The sequence below is a fragment of the Rhipicephalus microplus genome, unplaced genomic scaffold (genome assembly GCF_043290135.1).
Source record: "Rhipicephalus microplus isolate Deutch F79 unplaced genomic scaffold, USDA_Rmic scaffold_12, whole genome shotgun sequence".
In the NCBI taxonomy this organism is placed as follows: Eukaryota; Metazoa; Arthropoda; class Arachnida; order Ixodida; family Ixodidae; genus Rhipicephalus; species Rhipicephalus microplus.
In genome coordinates this window covers 28,633,439-28,657,154 of record NW_027464585.1, presented here as the reverse complement: position 1 = coordinate 28,657,154, position 23,716 = coordinate 28,633,439, and the positions used below count along the sequence as shown (strand labels likewise).

General features: G+C 47.0%; 1 long non-coding RNA gene across 1 annotated transcript; it reads left to right on the top strand.

The window, feature by feature from the left end:
* On the top strand, positions 1 to 20,024 carry LOC142783745 (uncharacterized). The gene is made up of 2 exons (XR_012888436.1): positions 1 to 184; positions 19,796 to 20,024. It is a non-coding gene; the product is annotated as an uncharacterized LOC142783745 (long non-coding RNA).
* Positions 20,025 to 23,716: the final 3,692 nt, after the last annotated feature.

Below are 23,716 nucleotides of genomic sequence, written 5' to 3'. Positions count from 1 at the left end.
CGCTCGAAAAGTCTCGCGTTTTTTATTGCGCCCCTGGAGAAGGCTGGTAGAATTTGTTGCGTTGTTATGCATACCACACACGTGAATGAACGCGAAGGTGTTTATGCCAGCAGTTATGTTCCAGTGGCTCGCGTCAGAATCCCGACACAGACAACCGACAGGCCCGGACGGTGCACAGTACAGCGTAAGTAAACTCGTGTTGCATGCGTTGGTAGTTCTGGTCGGAGTTCACGCTTTCTGAGAAATCAGTTGTGATGCCTTATGCTATGAAGAAGACCGGAGTTCATTCCTATATCACTAGTAAAACGATAACCCGAGATTTTGTGTTGAACGAGGCTGCTCCTGTTCGCGCCGGCGTAAATGCTGCAAATATGAATGCTCCTACTAGTTACAACAGTGTATGGATGGCATATCTATGCTGCGCGTTGAAATATTCTGTACAGTTGTGAATAGATTGATGTAAAAAAGAATGACGGCTGTATGCATGCAAACAACGGCAGACACCTTGCCGCAACGCTATTGTTTCAGGGAGCAAAGCGACGAAATAAAAAAAACCGAGAACATTACGCGTTTTCGCGCAGATTTATGTGTTCTAGCGCATACACACAACAAACCAGCTATTTTTATTTGAGGAGCCACAGTTTGGTCCCAGGTGCGTTTTCGATTGAGACCAGCTGAACATTTCTGAACAATGGTTATTTTGCCCTAGCTGATTGCATGATAAAACCTCCGCGAGTGGATTACTTTAATGTTATCAAAAGGCACAGTGCAACTTTAATGGCAACTGAGGTTACGAGAAAGTCTGCCCGAAAAATTACACGTGTGAAATCGTGTTGCCAACGTGTAGCATAACTTCATAAATACTCATTGCGTATCGCAAGCATGCCTGGATACTACGCAGTAAAGTAATAAAATTGTTACTGAAAGCTATTACTGCGTAAGAGCCGCCTAATTGGCATATAGAATTTATCTTATATATAAACCTTATCATCAAAATTATTCCCTTAGGAATGCAGTCACTAAAATCAACAGTAAGAAATTATTCGCTCAGCAAAGTAAGCGGCACCGCAATGTAATTATGAATGTACAGAAACATGCTGCGTATACTTCTCATTCCTCGTTGTAAGCGGAGTCGTCCTTGACTTGTGAAACGCGCTTCGCCACGACGAGGACAACGCCGTATAGGCCTAACAAAGATTAACAACTAACGATGTTTTCTCCGATCGAGCGGGTCATCGATATGATGCGTTTTCGAAGGCTCGTCTATTAATTGGTGCGGCGAGAGGCCGTTGCTTCAAACGGTCACTCTCACCCGCAAGGATCTGCAAGATCTTGAGGTTGGAGTTGCAGAGACAAGTACGGCTCTACAATGAGTACTTATGTGCTCACGTACAGATCTCTAGCACACCTGTTAACGCTGCGAAGAATCTCCGAGAACATCGGCAGCATATTTATATCTAAACCGAGTTCCTCTGGAAGACGGAGCTCCTTCAGCTCCGCAACCCAGCGCCCATACGACAGCAACCGCCGAAATGGCCCATCTACAATCAGAAAGACTTGGACTTGCCCAGCATGTCTCTGAAGTACTGTCATTGGGACCGAAGTTCGCGGTGCAGCCTAAGCGTTCCTCGCACGACCTTTTGGCTACCGTACGACGAGTTCCTCGGCGTGCTCCACCAGAAGAGCAACACCGCTGCATTGCGGATGGCGTAGGTGTCCTAAGTCGGTGTAAGGCGAGCTTTTTGACTATTGCGGTAAAACGCTTTGTATACTTTATGAAGGAGCAATCATTATGTGTGCTACCTGCTGGAAAGGAGGGTGGCTTTGCCGTAATGTCCTTTAAAAAGTATCGGGAAAAAACTTGTCGCACGGTTTCGGCCCTATTTAAAGTCATGCTGAAGTGTCAGCGAAAAAGGTAAAAAGTAAAGCTAAGAGCCTGCTTCGCAAGTGAAACCTTGTAAGTTTCCATAAGAAAATGGCAGATGCCAAGGATGATTTCCTTCAAGCCTTCTACAGCGCCAAAACACGCATAAGGTCGACATGCCTTTTAGGCTAATTGTATCTGAAAATATTACCTGGCGAAAATGTGTGGCATCTACCTGCAGAAAACCTTGAAGCGCCCAGAAGTGTACGATTCATTTCTGGTAAAATGTTCATGTGAAGTCCAGAAGTTTATTTCGTCGCGTTGGAATAAGTCTCTATTAGCTTTCTCTGTAGACGTGAAGGACCTGTACTATTTTATTTCGCATGAATGGTTGTTACAGTGCGCTGGATAATATATAGATGAGTTTGGCACCTCGAAATTCCAGACCCAGTCTGGCGTCAGCGGTGGTGGGATTTTAAAGCATGTAAGGTTTTACCTTCCGTCGACGTACATCCTAAGAGATGGAACACCTCACCTTCGAAAATCCGGTATCAGTATTTCTTCTTGCATCGCTCCCATTGTCAGTGACCTGTTTTTAGGCAAATTAGACAGATCCGTTTCGTAAGTTTTCACTAACACTTATGTAATGCACGTTTTCAGATACGTAGATAATTTTTCTTAATTTTTATAGACACTGATGTTGCATCGTATAAGAATGACGCTTTTACAGTTTTAAACCTGATGTGAAATGGTTTCAAACAATTTGAGCTTACTCCTGAACTTTTTGTGAATTGCGAAATCAGGTTACTTGACTTTAAGCTTTTCCTGAATAATGGACGTGCTTGCTGGATGTAACAACCGCCTGGAAATAAGCCTGTTTTGCCATTTCATTCCGCGCATTCTAAATTAGTTAGGCGAGGTATCGCAAAATCTTGCTTCGTGAATGCCTTGCACAATCCTGTGTGCACGAGATTACAGAAAGCTTTGTTGAGCAATCTTCAAGGCGGACGTCGGCTGGTAACCCCGATCACGTGCAAGTTTCCCTTGCTGAAGGCCTGCTGCGTGAACTTCAGCTCAAAGGGAACGATAACGAAGTCCCACCTGTCACAGTTAGACAGGCTTTCGCCGTGGTTTCGTATATGCACAAGATAGCGCACATTCTTAAGAAAGTGGCACAGCGAGTTAATGTGAAGGCGGTCTTTACGGCCCCTCGGAAATTGAGTCGCCTGTGCAAGCTGTCCGTTCCTCCATCCAGACCTACCCTCAGTTGCACTACAAAACATGCAAATGAATTTAGAGATTGCATCTGCAATCTTGTGTATCAGCTGCTGTTATCGTGTGGAAGGTATCACGTTGCTCAAGCAGGTCGTTCTATAAATGAGAGGCTGATAAAAAATATGTACAATGTGGATCACTATAAACAAGGATGGCTGTTCGTTCACTGCAGCACATGTTGCTGCCAGCCAATATTTTCAGAGTGTACTATTGTTTCAAGATGCAAGGATCGCACCGCATGCGAGATCATAAACGCAGAAAATATTTGCTCATTGAAAGATTCTTGTGTTAACACCCCTTCTGTCGCGCTCCCCGATAAGGAAAAGTTCTTCGTTTCCTTGTCGTTGTGATGTACTTATGCATTGTCATTGTGTTTCGCGCATGACTATTGCGACTAGTAACTGAATCAAAACGAAGACCTTCGCAAGAAATAAATTGTTGGCAGTTCAGCGCTCTGTCTCGTCTCTTCTCCTGTCCCCTCCTGCCATGTCGTTTGCGCTGGTAAGCACCCTTTATCACTAGATGAGATCAGCTAAGCATTTAGCAGTCCCGCCGCGGTGGTCTAGTGGTCAAGATACTCGGCTGCTGACCCGCAGGTCACGGGATTGAATCCCGGCTGCAGTGGCTGCATTTCCGATGAAGGCGGGAATATTGTAGGCCCGTTTGCTGAGAGTTGGTTGCACGTTAAAGAACCCCAGATGCTCAAAATTTTCGGAGCCCTCCACTACGGCGTCTTTCATATCACATGGTGGTTTTGGGACCTTAAACCCTACATATCAATCAATCAAACATTTAGCAGTTATCTTTCTTCGCACTTAAAATCAACGGCAACAAATTTATATGCATCGTACGACGCTCATTATAATGCCTCATTCATTCTTCAACCCCCAGATCAAATAGAAGTAGCTTCGGTTATTTGAGCATTGCGAATCCCAGCTGGTGGTAAGGATAACATCTCAGCCTACCCGGCCAAACTTGTTAAAGAGTGTATCTCATCAACGCTAGCAAGCATAATAAATATTATATTAAATATTGGCATGTTTTCAAAGAAGATGAAATATACTCCGCTGTACAAATGAAGAGAAAAAGGCAGGATAGAAAATTATGGACCAATCTCGGTACTTCCAGTTTTTAGTAAAGTCTCTGAAAAATAATTTGCATACGAATGACGAGTTACTTGGAAAAACTCTAAATTCTTTCACCTCGACCCTTTAGTTTCAAAAAACATTGCTCGATGACAACGATTTGAATAATTATTGACAGTATTAGGAAAGTGATACATTCCAGTTTGTTGGTAGCAGGAGTTTTCTTTTGCTTAGCAAAGGCGTTTGAATCCGTAAAACATAATATGCTTAAATGTAAAATTGATGAATATGACATCACGCAAACGCCCCTTGAACTCATCAGAAGCCGCTTAAAAGACAGAACACAAATCGTTCATATAAGCACGTCACAATAGTCTGCTAAATTTGTTAATATTGTGACGGGGACGTGAAGCGGACGAATGAAGGAGACTATAGATCGAAGCCGAAACTGTTTATTTGGGCCCAACTTGTGCCCAATGAACGAAAAGAAAGATTACACAGATGCACGCTGGCACCGAAAGCGGCGAAAAGAGCGTCGGCCGTCAACTGAGAAGCTGCGCAGTGCGTCGCCGTCTATACACTTGCAATCCGCCCCGCCGCGGCGGTCTCGTGGCTAAGGTACTCGGCTGCTGACCCGCAGGTCACGGTTTCGTATTCCGGCTGTGGCGGCTGCATTTCCGATGGAGGCGAAAATGTTGTAGGCTCATGTGCTCAGATTTGGGTGCACGTTAAAGAGCCCCAGGTGGTCGAAATTTCCACAGCCCTCCACTACGGAGTCTCTCATAATTATATGGTGGTTTTGGGACGTTAAACCCCCCATATCAATCAACACTTGCAATCTAATGTTGTAGTGCTATCTGTAGCAGTGACGTAGGTTCTAGAACAATTTTAGGTGTAAAGCTCTTTAAAGCGGCCCCTATTCGTCCCTCGTCGAGTCGTAGTGCGTAACCAGTCTTACGTTTTGACCTGCAATGTGGCGCTGGTGGGAGATTTCTCCTGTGCGTTATTGAACAATGAAAAATTCCCAGCGTGCGCGTCAACTAAAAGCTGAATTCTCCTGTCTCTCATTCCCATTAGCAGCCATTGGCATGTACATTGAGCATTATCTGACAAGAAAAGGTTGCCACGTTATACTCGTTGGGCGTAATCTCCTTGGTTTTAGAAAGGTTTACCGAGCGTTGGGCCGCAGTGCCATGAATACAGTAAACTAATATATATTATGAACTCGAGTTGGTTAAAGAAGGAAGTAGACACGAAGCGCCAGCCGTAAGAAAGTGCGCGTGTGCCACCTCTCGTTTGGTCCTTGGGATGGCGGTGCTTCTATATACGTTAGAGTATGGGATGCGTAAGCTCCGAAAAGCCTCTGGGAGTACGCATATGGTCACATGCACACTCCCAGATGTCTGGGGGCAGCCTCGTGGGATTGAAAGGAGGGTAGTGGAGGCCAATTGTGTGATCAAGGGTTTGAGCCTGCAACTCGGATACAGCGTAATGGAGGTGAACCAAGACGTGTACGAGCCCGGCGTTCGCCCCTTTGCACAGGATGGCATTCACTACAGTGATGCGACGGGTAGGAGGGTCGGTAATAGTATGGGTCATCAAGCCACAGCTTTTTTAGGGGGACCCAGAGCCCTGAGTCCAACAGTGGAGTCAAAGATGGTTCTAAAGGGGCACAGATATTCAAGCCACACAGAGTCGGTAGGAGAAGAAATCGACGTAAGCACAAGGCCCAAGCTAAATCAGACGTAGGCTTTATTAACATGCAGGGTTGCAAGAATAGGTTAAAGTGGGAAGGGATATAAGAGCACTTGAGGCAGGAGGAGCAGATGGTATATGGGGTTGTGGAGACACATCTTCGGGACATGGAGCAACCACCTTGCAATCCGGACTACGTATGGGAATATTGCATTAGAACAGAAGGCAGCAAAAAGGGGGTGGAATTGGTGCATTCATGCTTAAACGTATGGGTTGGCAAAGAGTCAGGCAGGGATGCATGAAACTTTTATGGTTAAGAAGAAAAATAGCTGGGCAGATGACACTCCTTGGTGTGGTGTACTTGTGGACGGGAGCAAAGGCTAGAGAGGAAAACAAGGCAATGGTGGAGTGTAAATCAAATGACATTGAGGAATCAGGAGGAGAGTGTGAGATCATTATACTAGGAGATATGAATTTGCACATAGAAGATATATGTGGGTATACTGACCCAACAGGCAAATTGATCCTGGCTCTGTATGAAAGGCATGATTTAATCATTTGCAACAGTACTGAGAAGTGTGAAGGGCAAATAACATGGGAGGTAGGAAGGCTGCAGTCGACGATAGATTATGCACCTATGTCACATAGTATGTATGATAGGTTCAGGGGAATGCACATAGATGAATGTGGCTCCAGAAGGCTGGGTAGTGATCACAAACGTATCAAGCTAAGTTTTGTAACAGCAGTGAAAGTGAGAAGGAGATAAGATGAGCAACTACAGGAAAAATTTTATTCAGAAGACCGAATCGAAATGGCTACTTAACAAATTGAGAAAGTAATCACTGAGGATAATAAAACAGTGTGGACATACACGAATCTAATTAGACTGTTTGAGCTAGAGCTTGCTAAAGCACGTGAGAAGTCATCTCGGAAAAGAAGACACAAACCCAAAAGTTTGTGGGATGAGGAAGTTAAGAGAGCCATAGTAAAACGTCAGGAAGCATCTAGGGAACGCAGACATGCTAAGCAACGGGGTGAACCGACAGATGATGTTGAAAGAAATTGGGACATCTCTCTAAGCTGTAGAAGGAAAGCATGCTTTCTGGTCAAAGAAAAGTTTAGAAAAAGGGGGCTCAGTGGCTAGCAGAAGTACATCAAAAAGAAAGAAAGGCAGCTGCAAAATTTTGGAACCATCTAAACTCCCTATAAAATGAGACAAGCCTAGAACAGAGGTTTATATTTACAGCTCAAGGTGCTAGGCTAGAAGGGAGCGAAGCTAGCTATTGAATATATAAGAACAAAGGTGACAGAAAAATTTCAACAAAGAAGTGCCTTATGAACCACAATAGACAAGGATGGATCAAGTGGCACAATGGCTCCATTTTCACAGAGAGAGTTGGGAAGGGCTGAGAAGAGGGTTCCTAGTAGTGCATCAACAGGTCCATCGAAAGTACCTCGCATTGTCAAGTTTGAATGCAATAAGGCTATTCACTGAAAAAGCACTGCCGCCGCACATGCCGTCAGGAAGGCACGCCTTGAATGTGCTTGAAGACCAAGTCACCAGTCCTCCTCGCTCCAGCGTTAGCATTTTCGTCGCCACTGAAGAATATGAAGTCATTCAAGGCGTCATTGAAGTAGACCAGACCCTGTTGATCAACCGCGAAATTTGCGTCGCCAGAGGAATAGCCGAGCTGCGGGAGGGTAACGCAAGAGTGATGCTCACGAACTTCAGCAATGAATACAAGTACGTGAGCGAAGGCACGATGGTTGTTTACATCGAAGAAATACTCGTAGTCATCAGCGCTTTCACCGTGAATGATTCAGCCGAATGCACTACGACAACCCAAGCGCTTCAACCGGCATCCCACGTTAATCCGAACCTTTCGGCGAATGAACAAGAACAGCTCAGAAACCTGTTTCAGAATTACAAGAACTGCTTTTGTTCTTCATCGAGAATTCAACAGACTCCCGTCGCTAAACATTGATTCGTAACTGAAGAAAGCGCCAGGCTACTCCGTCAGAGCCTGTACAGAGTGTCGACGCGAAAACGCGAGGCCATAAAGAAACAATACGACGAAATGCTGCGCGACGACATCATTCAGCCTTCAACGAGTCCATAGCTTCACCGGTGGTGTTAATGACGAAGGACGGAACTCGACTCTTCTGCGTCGACTATCACCGCCTGAACAAAAATGCGAAGAACAACTTGTACCCAGCACCTCCACCAAATGCCATGGGTTCGTCACGTGGACGAAGAGAGCAGACGAAGATGACACTGTTTATTTGGGCCGAACTTGTTGCCAACAAACGAAAAGTAAGATTACAGCACTACACACTGGCACCGGTAGCGACGAACTGAGCATCGGCCGTTGGGCAACTGCCAAGCGGCGCAGCGCGTCGGCATTTATACACTTGCCATAGAATGTTGAAGCGTTATCGCTAGTGGTGACGTAGGTTGAATAATAATCTCTAATGTTCGTGGAACGGGCGTAATCTCGACTAAATGATCTACCACAGTCTCAAAACTTGCCCCGCCGCGGTGGTCTAGTGACTAAGGTACTCGGCTGCTGACCCGCACGTCGCGGGTTCGAATCCCGGCTGCAGCGGCTGCATTTCCGATGGAGGCGGAAATGTTGTAGGCCCGTGTACTCAGATTTGGGTGCACGTGAAAGAACCCCAGGTGGTCAAAATTTCCGGAGCCCTCTACTGCAGCGTCTCTCATAATGATATGGTGGTTTTGGGACGTTAAACCCCACATATCGATCAACCACTCAAGTCTCAAAACTTCCGGAACACTGTGAGCGCTGTTTGCACTGAAAATCACGTACAGTGTAACGGGGCAATAACAAAAATTGAGAAAAGGAACGTGGCAATAATGGGGTGCCACAGGACTCTATACAGGGACCGCTGCTTTTCATCATGTTTGTAAATGATTTACCCTCAAAACTAGACAAGGCTACAGTGCTGCTTTATAAAGATGACACTAACCTGCAAATTTTTGTGTAGGAACAATACTTCGGGAATTACCAATGTTTGTGCTGAACTTTATAATATTCACCACTGGTGCACAACAAATGCGGTCACGCTTAATCCTACGAAAAGTGTATTCATTACTTTTGAATCTGAAAGGCTGGAAATCCTAGCATAAATTTACAATCTATAACAACTGAATAATACAGCATGCTACTCACACTAAATTCTCTAGAGTATACATAGATTCTCAACTAAGATTTCAATTACATACTCGCAACGTTGTCCATAAGGCCTAATATGGTTTGCATTTTCTTCGTGAATGTCGGCGCTTTTCTTCAAGCGAATTACTACGCAATTGTTTATTAAGCATTCATTCATTCACACACAAATTATCGCACTGCTATAAGGCCTTGCACGTAGAAATCTCATCCTAAATGGCTTCTAATTATCCGGAAAAGAGCTCTACGCATAATAATGCACAATAATACATATGTAAGAGCTGACGGCTTGTTTAAGAATTTCGAGGTAGTAAGTGTACACAATCTAGTTACTTATAATATTGCACTTTTATAATACAGAATACTTTACTGTAGTCTCAACTTAATGTCGGTATTCCTTCGTACGCCACGTCGAGCTGCTGTGTGTTTTCACGCACACGGCTTTTCCTACCAGAAAGAATTGCTAAATATGTTCGTAAACGTTTAGAATTCATAGAAACTACAATTTAGAACAGCCTGACTGCTATTCTAAAAACAGCCCCGTCACTCACCTCCTTTCCGCACAAATGAAAAATTTGTTTCATATTGATTCGTCCTGCAATAGACAAGTAGAGATTTCTTGTATTGACTATCATGTGCATTTGAACTTGCACATATATATCACGTGTTTGCAATTTTTTACTCATTACATGAAATCAATCCGTCATTTATGCTTTGATGATTTTGTAATGCTGACACATTGTATGGAACCATTATGCCTTTGTTTATTTCTTGTATTTTAGATAATAAATGCTATTTAGTACTTTGCCAATGAAAATTGCCGTTTAGTGTTTTTTTATGTTACAATGCCATTAGGGACCCTCAAACATATTAGCTGGTCCATAAAATTGTAAATACATGTGCCAAAGAAAAGACCAAACTAACTTCGAACTTCACTCTTCAAAAAGCAAATAACAGCTCAGCGAGGCTTACACAAAAAGACGACGAACACACGCTGTGCGTCGTCTTCTCTTCTTGCGTACGCGTCGATAAGCTGGCTTTTTCGTTTCTCCAAAAAAGAAAAAAAAATGGCAGCATATCCACGGGGTGGATGATGGAGAGTGGGGCGAAGCATCCGTCCGTGGATTCGTTCTTGCTTCCGTCCGTCCATGCGTTCATCCATGCGTCCACCCATGCGTCCATTCGCCCGTCCGTGCGTGCGTCTGTACGTGCATCCGCACGTCCATCCATGCGTCCGTCCATGCGCTCGTCCATTCATCCACCCTGCGTCCGCACATGCGTCCATCCGTTCGTGCAGCCATCCGTGCGTCCGTTCATGCATCTGTGTGTGTGTCCATTCGTCCATCTAGTCAACACTCCAAGTACAACAATCTCGCATCTTTTCATTATATATTCTGCATATAGAAGCACCGCCATCCAGCAGACATTCCAAGGACTAAACGAGAGGTGGCCCACGCACACTTTCTTACGGCTGGCGCTTCGTGTCTACTTCCCACTTTTAACCACCTCGAGTTCATGGTATATACTAGTGCACTGTATTCATGGCACTGCGGCCCGACGCTCGCTAAACCTTTCTTAAACAAAGGAGGTTACGTCCAGCAAGTATAACGTAGCAACCTTTTCTTGTGAGATACTGCTTAATGTACATGCCAATGGCTGCTAATGGCGAATGAGAAACAGAATAATTTGGCTTTTAGTTAACGCAAACGCTGCGATTTTTTTATTGTTCAACAACGCACAGGAGAAATCTCCCACCGGCACCCTCTTGGAGGTGAAAGCGTAAGACATGTTACGTACTACGAGAGACGAACGGGTGCCACATTAAGGACCTTCGCCCCTAAAAAGCCAGCGGGGAACTTGCATCATCAAGATGCTTTGGCGTTACAAACGCTCATCACAAGCATTTTATTAAATAATGTGGTCGTGCAGGAGTGTCGTCCATTTATTTTGTGAACGCAGGTAAAACGCTGTGTTGCTGTATCATGGTGAGTGCTTTAGTTATAAACTCGACAGCGTTAAAGAGCTTGTTTCCCAGAAATTCCGTTGTCAGCGTTGTTGGTTGTGAGTGGCAAATCGTAATTTTATGCGTGACCAAAAAATTTAGAACGATGCAAATCAAATGAATAAATGATAAAAAAATCCTGCAGCAGAGAGAAAACCGAACCAGGCGTGTTTGGGTCCAAGTGGTGATCAAACCTGGGTCGATTTAGTAGCAAGAGGATGTTCGATACCACACGACCACTTGTGAAATCAGTGAAAATAACTTCCTCTGCTTGGAAATGCAGTGAAAGTAGCTTTAGTGTTTCCCAAACACACGCATCCTGTATACATGCTTCGCAATTCAGCATAAAATATTGCAGTAATATTGCGTGGTACAAGCATCCACTGCCAGCGGGCGTCGGAATATGTGATTAATATATTGGCCCCGTGGTTGAAAGCCGGTGCCCCACTACAAAAGAATCACACGCTACTGCACCTATTCTCTTAACGTTACGTAGTGGGTGCATAGCAAATTCAGAAAGATTTCATACACTGAGTGTTTGAAGTACGGAACAGGACGTCGCTATCGCGTTCAACTCCTAAAGGTGAAGCTTTAGGATTCCCTGATTTTCGACATTCGGCAGTCGAAGAACTTAATTGGAGTCTTGAGAATCTTTTCCCCGCACGAGATGGTTTCGACTGCGGGCCGCACTCGCGAGGGGAAGGGCAGGGTGAGCCCCGCCGCCAAGTCGTGGGCCCTTTGGATAGCCCGAATTTAGACGTTGTAGTTCGTGTTGGTGAGTGCCTGTTGTCAGTCCTTGGAAGACGTTTGTGAGGTGTCATGGCCAGATCCTGTCTGGAAGTGTACGCTATGGTTCCATGCAGTTAAGGCAGCTTGATTAATGCTATCCATAGTTATGGTAATTATCAGTGGTTATCAGTATACAATTACGTTTGGAGCATTCTGAGCCTGATACCGCGGCCCCTTGTGTCTCGTATGTGGCGGTATAAAATGGTGCCTACTGAGCGAAGTGAACGTAACTTACAACTACGTCCTAGTTGAAGACTATCCCTATAGCAATAGCAGAATTGATGAAGTCAAATTGTAGCAAATATCCAGCGAAAGCTGTTATGAGATCGAAACTCAGGTCACGCGCAGCGCCGTAGTTGTCCGCCGCTGCCGCCGCCGGTGTCCATAACCACAACCTACCAACCTGCTCACGGCTGGTTATTTTCTCACCTACTTTTCATTCTTTTTATTTACATTTCTTTTGTTCTAATAACTTCCCCTATGCATTCCTTGACATTATTTTTTTCAATATATATATATATATATATATATATATATATATATATATATATATATATATATATATATATATATATATAGAAGGGAAACTAGTGTATACTTAAGGGCTCGTTTTTTGTGTTTACACAATATTAATGAGATCTAACAGACAATTATGCCAAGGAAGGTATAGGGGAAGTTATTATGCCAATGGTAATGTAAATGAGAAGAAAGAAAAGTGGGCGAAAAGATAAACTGCCGTGGGCAGGATCTGAACCTGCGACCTTCGAGTAACGCGTTTGATGCTCTACCACTTAGCTGCTACGACAGCTATCCCCCGAGCCACTTTATTGGGTATCTACGTCAATTTAAACGTGGGAGTGTCAGTCAGTGCCGCTAGTAGCCATGGCGGCGAGTGTGGCACACTCTTTATGAGCCTGTTTGGCGTCACGTAGAACGTGAACTTATTACTAACTGGCAGCTGACCAAATAGTTCCTCGTATACAACCTAAAGGCACCAAGTCTGCCAGTACGAGACCCTTGTTAATGAATAAGGGAAACGTGTGCGTTATTCGAAGGTCGCAGGTTCGAATCCTTCCCACGGCAAGTTATATTTGCAGCCACTTTTCTTTCTTCCAATTTATATATATTGCCGCGTGCATAGCTGTACCCGTTCGGCTGGTATGATACTTCTGGAGCCAATGAACGACGCACAGCGTCTGCATAGGTACACAAGTTTGGACGGTGCGGTGGAGGGGAATATTGCTGAGGAGAGGCAAACGCTTGTCGAAGTTCATGGCGAACGACTTCAGCGACGGAGGCTACCGTGGACTCCTGCTGCGGGGGTGCCTGTGACTGCAATGTGTATTTTGCGTTCTCCTTCGCGATCTCCTCACGCACGATCTGTCTAATCAGGTGGCGTAGAGAAAACTCGTCGTTTGCGGTAAGTGCGGCGGCGCCTGCAGCTGCGTCGGTGGCCGGGCGATCAGACTGTCGGTACCGTTGCTGTAGCGCACGCTCTATTGCGGTGGCCTCCCTGTTGAACTCATCCACTGTTGTCGGTGGATTGCGCACAAGACCAACAAATAGCTGCTCTTTGACGCCCCTCATGAGATGGCTTAGCTTTCGAGCCTCGGGCATGTTGGGGTCCGCGCGGTGGCACAAGCGAACCATATCCTCAGTAAATATGGCGACGCTTTCATGCAGCTGTTGGGTGCGTCCTTCAAGAAGGCGTTGTGCGTTTTAGCGTCAGTCCGCGTTACCGAAGGTGTCAAGAAACTGACGACAAAACTCCTCCCATGTCGTCAATGTTGCCTCCCGGTTTATAAACTACGTCTTCGCGCCGTCTTCAAGGGCGAAGTATACGTGGACGAGCTTTCCATCGAGACTCCAGTAGTTCAATTTAGCTACCCGTTCGAATTGCTCAAGCCAGTCTTGCGCATCTTTGTTCGGCCGGCCATGAAAGGGTTCAGGAATGCGCAAATTCTGGACCGTCACCTGTGCAGGACTCCTTGCCATTTCTCGAGTAGGGGTGGTTGTCGGAAGTGTTGCTCCCTTTAAAAGACCAAATTCTGGTTCAAGACCTTGAAGGCGATGGCTTGAGTGGTGCACAGGCGTCTCCACGCGTAGCTGTCTTGTAGGGCTGGACTCGGGCTTCTCACAAGGGTGCTGATCATGAGGTGGTAGTACCCAGCTCCTCCACCAGTGTCGCGGGTTATAAATTACAGAGGGTTTATTTAAAAACACGGACAGTGGGACGTGTAGAGACGCTCTCAGAGAAGGCCGCTAAGATTGTCGTCTTCTTCACTATGCTGTGCTGCGCCTCTCGAGCAAATCCGCGTTCTTCGTTGTCGTCACTATCTCGCCGCTAAATGCAGCTATGCACGCGGCAATATGCAGACCAGTGGATACGCGCGCGGACTTTCAACCGGGTATATCAATACCCGCTGCTGGAGTTAATTTACCTGCCTCTCTACTTCATTCACCAGCGCCACCGACACTCTGTATGGGTATGCGCTCCTAGGTTGCTCTCCTGCTTTGATTCGTATTTTATGCATTCCCACTTTGCCGGTGCCGGGTTTGTTTGCGAATAGCCTCGGGTGCCTCGCGATTAAGTCTCGCAGCTGTCCTCTTTGTGTGGGCTCCAGGTGTGCTACCTTATCAAGGTGCAGCGTCACCTGCGCCTCTAGCCCACATGGTGGGACCGGAACCTCGCCAAATTCCTGATCGCCTTCGAATAGCACTCCTACTGCAGTTGCTCGGGCGTGATATGCGCGAAGCTTGTTAGCGTGAATGGTTCTGCGTGAACCGTCCTCAAGCTCAACTAAATAACTGTACGGTCGCAGTTTTTCGACCATTGTGATCGGTCCCTTTCACTTCGCCACTAGCTTCCCCTCTCCTTCCTTCTCGAGCCATAGCACTTGGTCCCCTGTGACAAACTGTTTGTCTGTGGCCCTCAAGTTATAGCGTCTTACGTACTCCTTCTGCGTGACTTCACTCTGTCGGGCGGCTCCTTCGCTAGCATCTTCCAAACTACTTCGGAGCTTCGCAAGATATTCCGCTGCTGGCATACTTAATGATTCCGGCACTTACCAGTCTCCTGACCAAGTCCTTTTGAGAATGGATAGGGGCCCGTTCGGCACCCGCCCGTACATGAGCTCGAACGGTGACTGCCCTTTAGTCGCATGTGGAACCTCACGATATGCCCTTAACAAAAACGGAATCATCCTATCCCACTCGCGTACATGTTCGCTGACTATGTGAGAACGCATTCTTTTGAACGTGCCATTCCAGCGCTCGACTAAGCCGTTGCTTTGCGGGTGATCAGGCGTGAAAAATCTTGGTGTTGCCTCCAGTCTTTGCAACATCTCCTGTGTCAACCTTGACGTAAAGTTGGTGCACTGATCTGAGCAAATTGTCTCTGGCACCCCGTGTTGAGAAAATATCTGCAGTAACGCGTCACATGTAGCCTTTGCCGTTAGTGAACGGAGGCATACCACCTCTGGTCATCTGGTATGTAAGTCTACAACACAAAGAGCATAGCGGTGACCTCTAGCCGAAGGGGATACCATAGGACCGATGCAGTCCATGTCTACTGTCTGAAACGGCGTGCTGGGCGCGGCCAGGGGCTTTATCGGAACCCTATCTATCTGCCTCCTCGGCGAGTTCACCTGGTATTCATGGCACGACCTACAGTACTCTTTTACATCTCGCGACATCTGCGGCCAGTAAAATGAGCTTTTCACTCCTTGTAGTGTTTTGCGCTCTCCTAAATGACCTGCTCATGGTGAATCGTGAGCCATTTTCAGCACTTCTTGATGCCTGTGCGATGGTAGCACTAGCTGTTTGCAGATGCGACCCGCGAGGTGTTCCTGATGATACAATAGCTCGTCTTGTACGGGCATACCATGCGTTCCGGCCTTTGCCTGCGCCCAAGCATCTTGCAAAACCGGGTCTGCTTCCTGAGCCTCACGAAACTCCTGTCGTTTGCTTTTGACCGGCTCGGAATCTTCGCTGTTGCTCTCCGCGGTTATGACGCCTGCCATCGCTCGTTGCTCCTCGCATGCCTCATCTGACAGCTCTACTATAGCTTCGGTCTCCTCGACTGCTAAACACTCGTCGGACAGTATGTCACGTTTAACCCTTTCCTCGAGAAGCTGTGCATAATCGTTGGCCATGATCAGCGCGTCGGTGCCGTCTAGCAGCTTATCTGTGATTGCACAAAGCACGGCCGACTGCACCGCCTCGGACATCACGTAAGGACTTCCTTCTGGAGCTATGAGCGGCACGTAAGCCAACTCAGCGGTTACCTGTTGCCCAAACGCTCCCGTCAACTTTATCTGCGAACCCGTACCATCGTACTGAGGTACCACTGCCTTTCTGATGACGCTAACCTCCGCTCCTGAGTCTACCACGGCGTCTAATGATCGACCTGAGCTCTTAAGCGTTACAGTTCCCAGTGAGGGTTGTTTCTGCTCTTTACGCTGCCACAACCTGTCTGTCTTTGCTATTTCTGACCCGAATGCAGAAGCCGTCACCTTCGCGACCACTGGACCGTTTTGTTGTCCTGCTGTCCTAGTGCCTTGCCTTGCACCGGAATCCTTATTGGGGCAATTCGTGGCAGTGTGGTCAACACCCTTACACTCAAAACATCGCCTTTCCCCTTTTCCGTCCGTGGGTGTATCTACCGCTGTTTTAGTTTTGTTTTGCCACTCCTCTACATTTACCTTCTTTTGTCCTGCCTTGCACTTCTCACTCTCCTCGAATCTCTCCGCGAGTCTAGCCACGCCACTGGGCAGCAACAAGGACTCCTATTGATTACAAATGACATGCGCTCTCGCTTCTGGGCTCAAACATTCTTTCAAGCGATCCGCGACGACTAGCTGCTTGAGTTCCTCGAATGTGCCTACCTTTAAACTCTAGACATAATAGTCAAAATAATTATCAAGGCGCACGGCAAACTGATTCCAGGACTCCCTTTCTCCCTTTTTCGATCCCGCAAACAGCCTCTTGTACTCCGCCGCCGAAAGCCTTCCAAAATGCTTGACTTAAGCTTGACATTAGCTTTGCGCTCCTCTGCTGTAAGTCTGCACAGCAGCCCGCGTGCCCTTTCACTCAACTGTGGCAAAACTAGCCCGGCCCACCAATCGCTCGGAACTTCACACGACTCGAGCGTTGCTTCAACATCCTCGAACCACATTGGCGCAAGCGCCTCTTGGTTCGACATTGGTGCCAGTACATCCTTTAACAAGCTTGCGAATTTCAGTCGCCTGTCTTCCTCTGACCTTCCGCCAAGCGCTACGCTGTCATCGCTCGCGTTGGACTCTGCCCCATTACGGGCTTGTAGCCGCTGGCTTTCCAGCATCAAGCGCTGCCTCTCTGTTTCCGCCTCAGCAATTTTTAATTGAAGCTGGAGCAGTGCTAGCTGCTGTTCCGACGCCGTATCTGACGTGCCACTACCATGACCCCCGTGCCGCTGTCGGCGACTTCAACGCCTGCAAGTTTCCTGCCCCATCCCCGTTAATTTCCAAGTTGTCCCTTCCTTTGTCTCGCAGGTTGTAATGTTTTGTCATCGCCTGCGCCCAACAGAAAATCAAGACGTACCCGCCTGAAGTAGCCTTGTGGTGCGCTCTTCCTCCTTGAAATCCGGTGGACTAGCCTTGCTTCGTTGATCCCGCAGCGTGGTGGTCAGTTGAAGGTGGTTGTCGTCAGTCTTGGCCGATGTCGCTCCCCGCTGTCCTCCTCAGTTCAACCATGCAGATCCTCCTCGACAGCGCCAGTAACATTCCGTTTTGGTTCTTTCCACTCACCTCTCGCTTGTTGCGCGACATTTGCTGCTGCCGCCAAGGAAGCTGGAGATGAGAACTTTTCGTCTGCTGGCACCTTGAGGAAATGACCGCTCCGACATCATCTGGATATAGAGACGTTTATTCGTTTCTTTTTCTCCCTCACTGTCCCTGCACCTCTGGTTTTATCCCCTGTCTCCCCATTCAACCACTCTTACAGTCCAATCGTAACGCACCACTCCTACAGTCCAATCGGAACGCACGGATGTGTCTCTCCACGACTCCCGGTTGGCTGCCGTTGAAAGTGCCAGGCCCGGATTTCTCCTCACCATAACCTTGTCCACTCATCTTGCCCACTCATCGGTTCTCCACCGTCGCTCAGGTTTCTTTCACCCCGGTTTCCGGAATGATCGACGACGGGCATTGCCGGGTTGTGGGAAAGCGCCTCCGAGTAAGTTCCCGCGATGCCGGGCTGACAGGCCATCAATACAATTGGCCCGTGCACAAATGTCGTCGCCTCCGCTGATTCTGGTTGTCCGGTGGACGAGCACGTGCACCTTCCATCCTTGCAGCCTGGCCCGGCCACCTGCAGCCTGGCTTGGTCTCCTGTAAGGCGCCATAATTGAACTCCTTGGGGCACGGGAGTTCTCACGTCCTTTGTGACCGGCAGACAGTCATCCTCCAGCATTCTGGTGGCACTGCTTCCTTGTTGGCGAAGGGTCGCCGGCCGCGGGGTGGGTAACAATAAGGTATTCGGAGAACGCACGAAGTTCGAGCGCAACACTCACCACGGTCGTCCAGTGGCTAAGATACTCGGCCGCTGACTCACAAGTCACGGAATAGAATCCCGGTTGCAGCAGCTCCATTCTCAACGAAGGTGAAAATGCCTTAGGCCCACGGACTCGCTCGCTGGATTCCGAGCCGACCGGTTGTGCCCTCGCAATCTCCGACGACAGCGTAGCTCTGGCCAACTAGGCTCAACCCACGTCATCTCCTCAAGCCGACCTCCGACGACAGTGTAGCTCTGACCGACTGGACTTGCTCTACGCCATCTCCTGACATCGACAAGAGCTCTCGCAAGTGGTGCCCCGTCCTCTGACTCCTGTGACCGTGTTTCCAGGTTTCTTCTCTCTCCTATCCCCTCAATTTGTCGTCGCTCTCTCTCGCTTACCTCATCTCTCTTTCTCTCTCTCTACACCTTAATTCCTATGCTTTTAATCCCTCCTCACCCCCATTCCTTGTGAGCTACTGCTCAGGTGTCGCACCCTGATGCAGACAGTTGCGGGGTGCACTTTTCTTTTCTTTTCCTTCTTCTAAACATAAACACTGCCTTCCCCCCTTTAGGCCCATGTGCTTAAATTTTGGTGCACGGTAAAGAACCCCAGGTGTTCGAAGTTTTTTGAGCCCTCCACAACGACGTCTCTGATATTCATATAGTGGTTTTGGGATGTTGAACCCTACATATCAATCATTTCTTGGTGTACGTTATGCAAACAACTAGCGTTTCGAAATCCTGCATCACCATCTTCACAAGCTCTTCCATTGAAATGGTTGCCTGCCTTTGCTAAGCACACTTATGACAATTTTCTACAGTTTTTTCTCGGCAAGCGTGCTAAGCAACAGAGGTGTGCGCAGCGATGGCGCAGGCACAATAGCAGATGACTCTCGCACCGCACACTGACTCACTTGGTTATTTCCACCAACGAGCGCAGGAAACGCTCTCCCCACCCTATAACATCATCAAGCGCATAGTTATTTGCGCCTGAAGCGTGACCTAACGAAAAAAACACACGTATATAATGCAATTACAGTAAATAGTTAGAGCAATAAAGGAGGTTAAAATAAAATATGTGATATCATGAGTAGTTAATAAGACAGTTGAATTGTTTCTTTATTATGACTGCTTATATACTTATATTGGTATAGTAACGATCATCAAATAACGGTATATGTTGCTTAGTATGAATTATAGTATTATTATTATTATTATTATTATTATCATTTTTAATTATTTATTAGAGAATAGAGCATGGTTACGAAGGTAACACATATGTGGGTTAGGCATAGAATTAGCAGCAGTAGTACTGCTTGCGACTCCACTTGTGCAATGCATTGGCCGTTTCCTTTTGCAGATTGCTGGAGCATCTATAACGTACACTGTCATCTTGGTACAGACAAGTGGATAACCTTGCGAATCTATATGGAAGAATGCACGGCTTCTTCATGCTGTGTGTGCATCCCACTGTGCGGAGGGAGCATGACATGCGCAGGTCGTTGACAGCCTCATAGCGGAATTTCTCAAGACACTGCCTTAATTTGTACACAACACACAAATACGAATAAAAAATCACAAAATACCAACGGAGTTAATCATGATGAGTAAGACGGAGCGTCCGTCCGTGCTTCTGTCCATGCGTTCATTTGGCCGTCCGTTCGTGCTTCCATCCATGCGTCGGTTCATTCGTCCATCAGTGCGTTGGTCTGTCCGTGCCTCTGGTGCGTCTCTCTGTCCATTCTTTCTTGCTTTCGTGCTTCCTTCTGGCCATGCATCTGTCTGTCTGTCTGTCTGTCTGTCTGCCCGTCTGTCTGTCTGTCTGTCTGTCTGTCTGTCTGTCTGTCTGTCTGTCTGTCTGTCTGTCTGTCTGTCTGTCTGTCTGTCCGTGCATCCGTCTGTCCGTCCGTTTGTCTGACGGTCCGTACACGCCTGCTGAGTGAGTCATCGAACTAGCCAGTCACGAAGCACGACCAGCTAAGAGGGACAAACCCACCGCTTAAGCAGATTCGCCAATAAGAAACTCTCAAGCCACGTTCGGTCTTTATATTTATATGTGACACTAAGCAGAAAAATAATTTTATTTTCTCCACTTATTGTGACACTTATGACATTAGATTTCTCAAGTGTCCAGTTTATCAATTCAAAACAAGTCATTGTTCCACTTTAGTGTCACCTTTGAGAACCAATGGAGAAAAACACGCCGTACTAAAGACGGCAAAAACGACGATGAAAAGGGAGACAACTGCTAAAAAAAGCGCTAGCTTCGGAACCGGCCGCTGTTGTGACTGGCGCCGTGCCTGACGAAGGAGCGGCGCTCTTTGGATCTTTAAACAAGTAGCCGATAGACCGGCTGCCTATGACCGCCAGGCATTGTCCCTCCTAGCCGGAGGGTGAGACGTCGTGTCGCCACGACGCCATAAGCCATTCGAGAGAGGACAAAAAGTACAGCATCTTCCTTAGAAGAGACCGCGGCGGCCGCCGCAAATCGCCCCGCTAATTAAGCGAGCAGTGCGGTGGACCCTTTGAAGTATGCTGTCTTGAGCTTGGGACCCCTCGACCAGCGGCACACACACGACGAGGAAGAGCCCCACTGGCGCCGCCTTGGATTGCAGTGATCACGGCGCAATATTGGACATTCACGTGGGCCGTGCATGCTCGTTCCCCTCACCAGTTGTGCGTGATCTGTGATTGGTCAGTACCATCTGCACGTGTTCCCTGATCTAGGGATCTGGAGAGCACATACCCTTTATCATGAGCAACCCGGCTCATTCAAAGGAGCGCCATGTAGAGGAATGCCAGATTCGAAAGCTCGTCATGTAAAAAAAGCTCATCATGTACGAGAGCTCGCATTGTATATATTGCAAATAAACCCTCTTCAAGCCTCTCTTCCTCGTGCCTCGACAACTTTCTCTTGGACCTCCAGTGCCTGAAAACCCCAGTCGCAACACAGCGCAGGCGTCTCTTGGTTAAGGAAACGAATGGCTCTCCAAACATAGGGCCAGTCCTTAAAATTAAAAACTGAAGATTAAACAGAGCTGTTTCTTCGTATTATTTTAGTCAGCCAGACAGATCTCTGTCACTTATGTATCGCTTTACAACTTTATTTTTGAAGAGGATAATCTTTCTTGGGGTACATTCACGCGAAATTTTGACCTGTTTGTCTGTTTATCAGTTTGTCCACCGAACGATACTCGAGACGCTTAAAATCTAGCCTCCGTTCGCAGGGCTCACCAGTTTTGCTCAAGTTTCAGCGTTCATACTTGTGCGATTAGCAATTGAAAAAAAATTGGCAAGCAATATGATCTCAAGATTATGATGTGTGCACCAGTCACATACATTCATCATCCATTGACGTCATATATTACTAAATTTGGCATATGTAAAGCTAGCGAAAGGGCCGCGAGCGCATCATGAGCGTGGCATGTAGTCATGTTGTTACATGACACGCATGTCCGGATTTTCATGTTTGGGTCTGTTTCTTGTGTTCGCCATGCAATCATGCCATACCATAACATTTTCCCAACATGCCATGTGAACGAAACAACAGCAAGAGCTGCAGGACCTTGAATGGTAAATCATCACATTCGTGACATACATGTCGTTATTTACATGTTATGACTAGTCAAATATGCTCTTCAGACAGCCAGGTTATGCTAATGCTATACCAAGTTTGGTATCGATACCATTACCCAAACGGCCAGGAGAGCAAAAATCGTAGGCGGCTAGATAGATAGATAGATACATAGATAGTTAGATAGATAGATAGATAGATAGATAGATAGATAGACAGATAGATAGATAGATAGATAGATAGATAGATAGATAGATAGATAGATAGATAGATAGATACGTTCAAGTCGCCGAAACTCGCTAAGCAATGCTTCGCGTTTAGAAGCATTATTGCGCATATGATAGGCACCATAACAACAAGTCAATATTCTGAGGGGTTTTTCTTTATACAAGGGATACATAGGAAATTATGAGGACCACACCATTTATTACTCTGGGCTGACAATGCAACGATATGCACAAAAATGTAAGCGTTTCCAACGCTTTGCTAAGACTAAATGATCTTGGAAAAGTAGCGCCATCCACTGTACCCGCTGCTGCGTTCTCGACCTCCTCTCTCCCTCTTCGCGTCTCCCGGTCTCCTACACTTCTGCACGATGATTGGTCTGAAGTGACTTTGAAAAGGCGAAAAGGAAGAAATAGGCGCAGTTCCGTTACTGCCTCTGTCAATGGAGGGCACCTCCACGGTTCTGCGCAGGGAATGGGGGGATGGGAATAAATGAGGCAGAAGAACGGGGTAAGAGAAGGGTATCGAAAAGCATTCGATCAGTCGCGACACGCACGTGCGTAAAAAAACCTGACGTGGTACATGCAATCCACCGAAAGACCACTGAGAAGCCGGAGGTGAAGCGATGTGCCTGAGAAGGGAAATGAACAAAAAAAACCCCGATGGACAAGGGGAAAGAAGTTAGGGTGCTCCCCAAGGGATGGTAAAATCAATTACAATTAATCGATTATTCAATTAAAGGTCTGCGAATACTTGATTATTGGTAATCGATTTTCACCTTTCGATTAATTGAAATAATCAATTATACGTATTCAATTATACGACTACGTCACCCCCCACTCCCGCCCCCAACCTCGGCCTTTGGCCGCAGCCCATGACTGTGAGGTGCACTATCCCGATTCAGATACCGTGCACATCGCCTTTCTTTCACTGCTTTCACTACAACGCATATTTCTGCGCTAGCAGAACGAGCCCGGAGCTGGCGACGGCCATTCCCCATAGAGAAAGATATGAACTCACCCTGATCTCTGTCGCTTACGCCTGGAACGGCGTTCAACTCCGAGCACTCCCCAACGCTTCAAGCCCCGGCAGGTAGTGGCTCCACCCCATCGAGGCAGAAATGAACTTGCCCGCTTCTCTCCGGCTCACAGCCTACTGTTGCTACCGTTGCTAGTGACTTCATCTCGTCTCCCTTAAGCTAGTTCAGCGTCACCTGAGTATACGTGAGGCTTGCATTGCTTGCGGGTTATATTGCCAAATTATTACACTTTGGTGGTTGTACTGCTACCTTTGAGATGTCATATTTCCAGGAAATCGGAAGAGAAGCGCAGTGTGTTCGTTGTTTGAAGAAGATGAGAAAACGAAGACTGCAAGGTGAATAAATGCGGCAAGCACTTCTCGAAGCCAGCGACGGAGACTCTAAGGTATCACCAGCCGCACATCCACTCTATTCAGGTGCCAAAAATTGATCTCGCAAAGAAA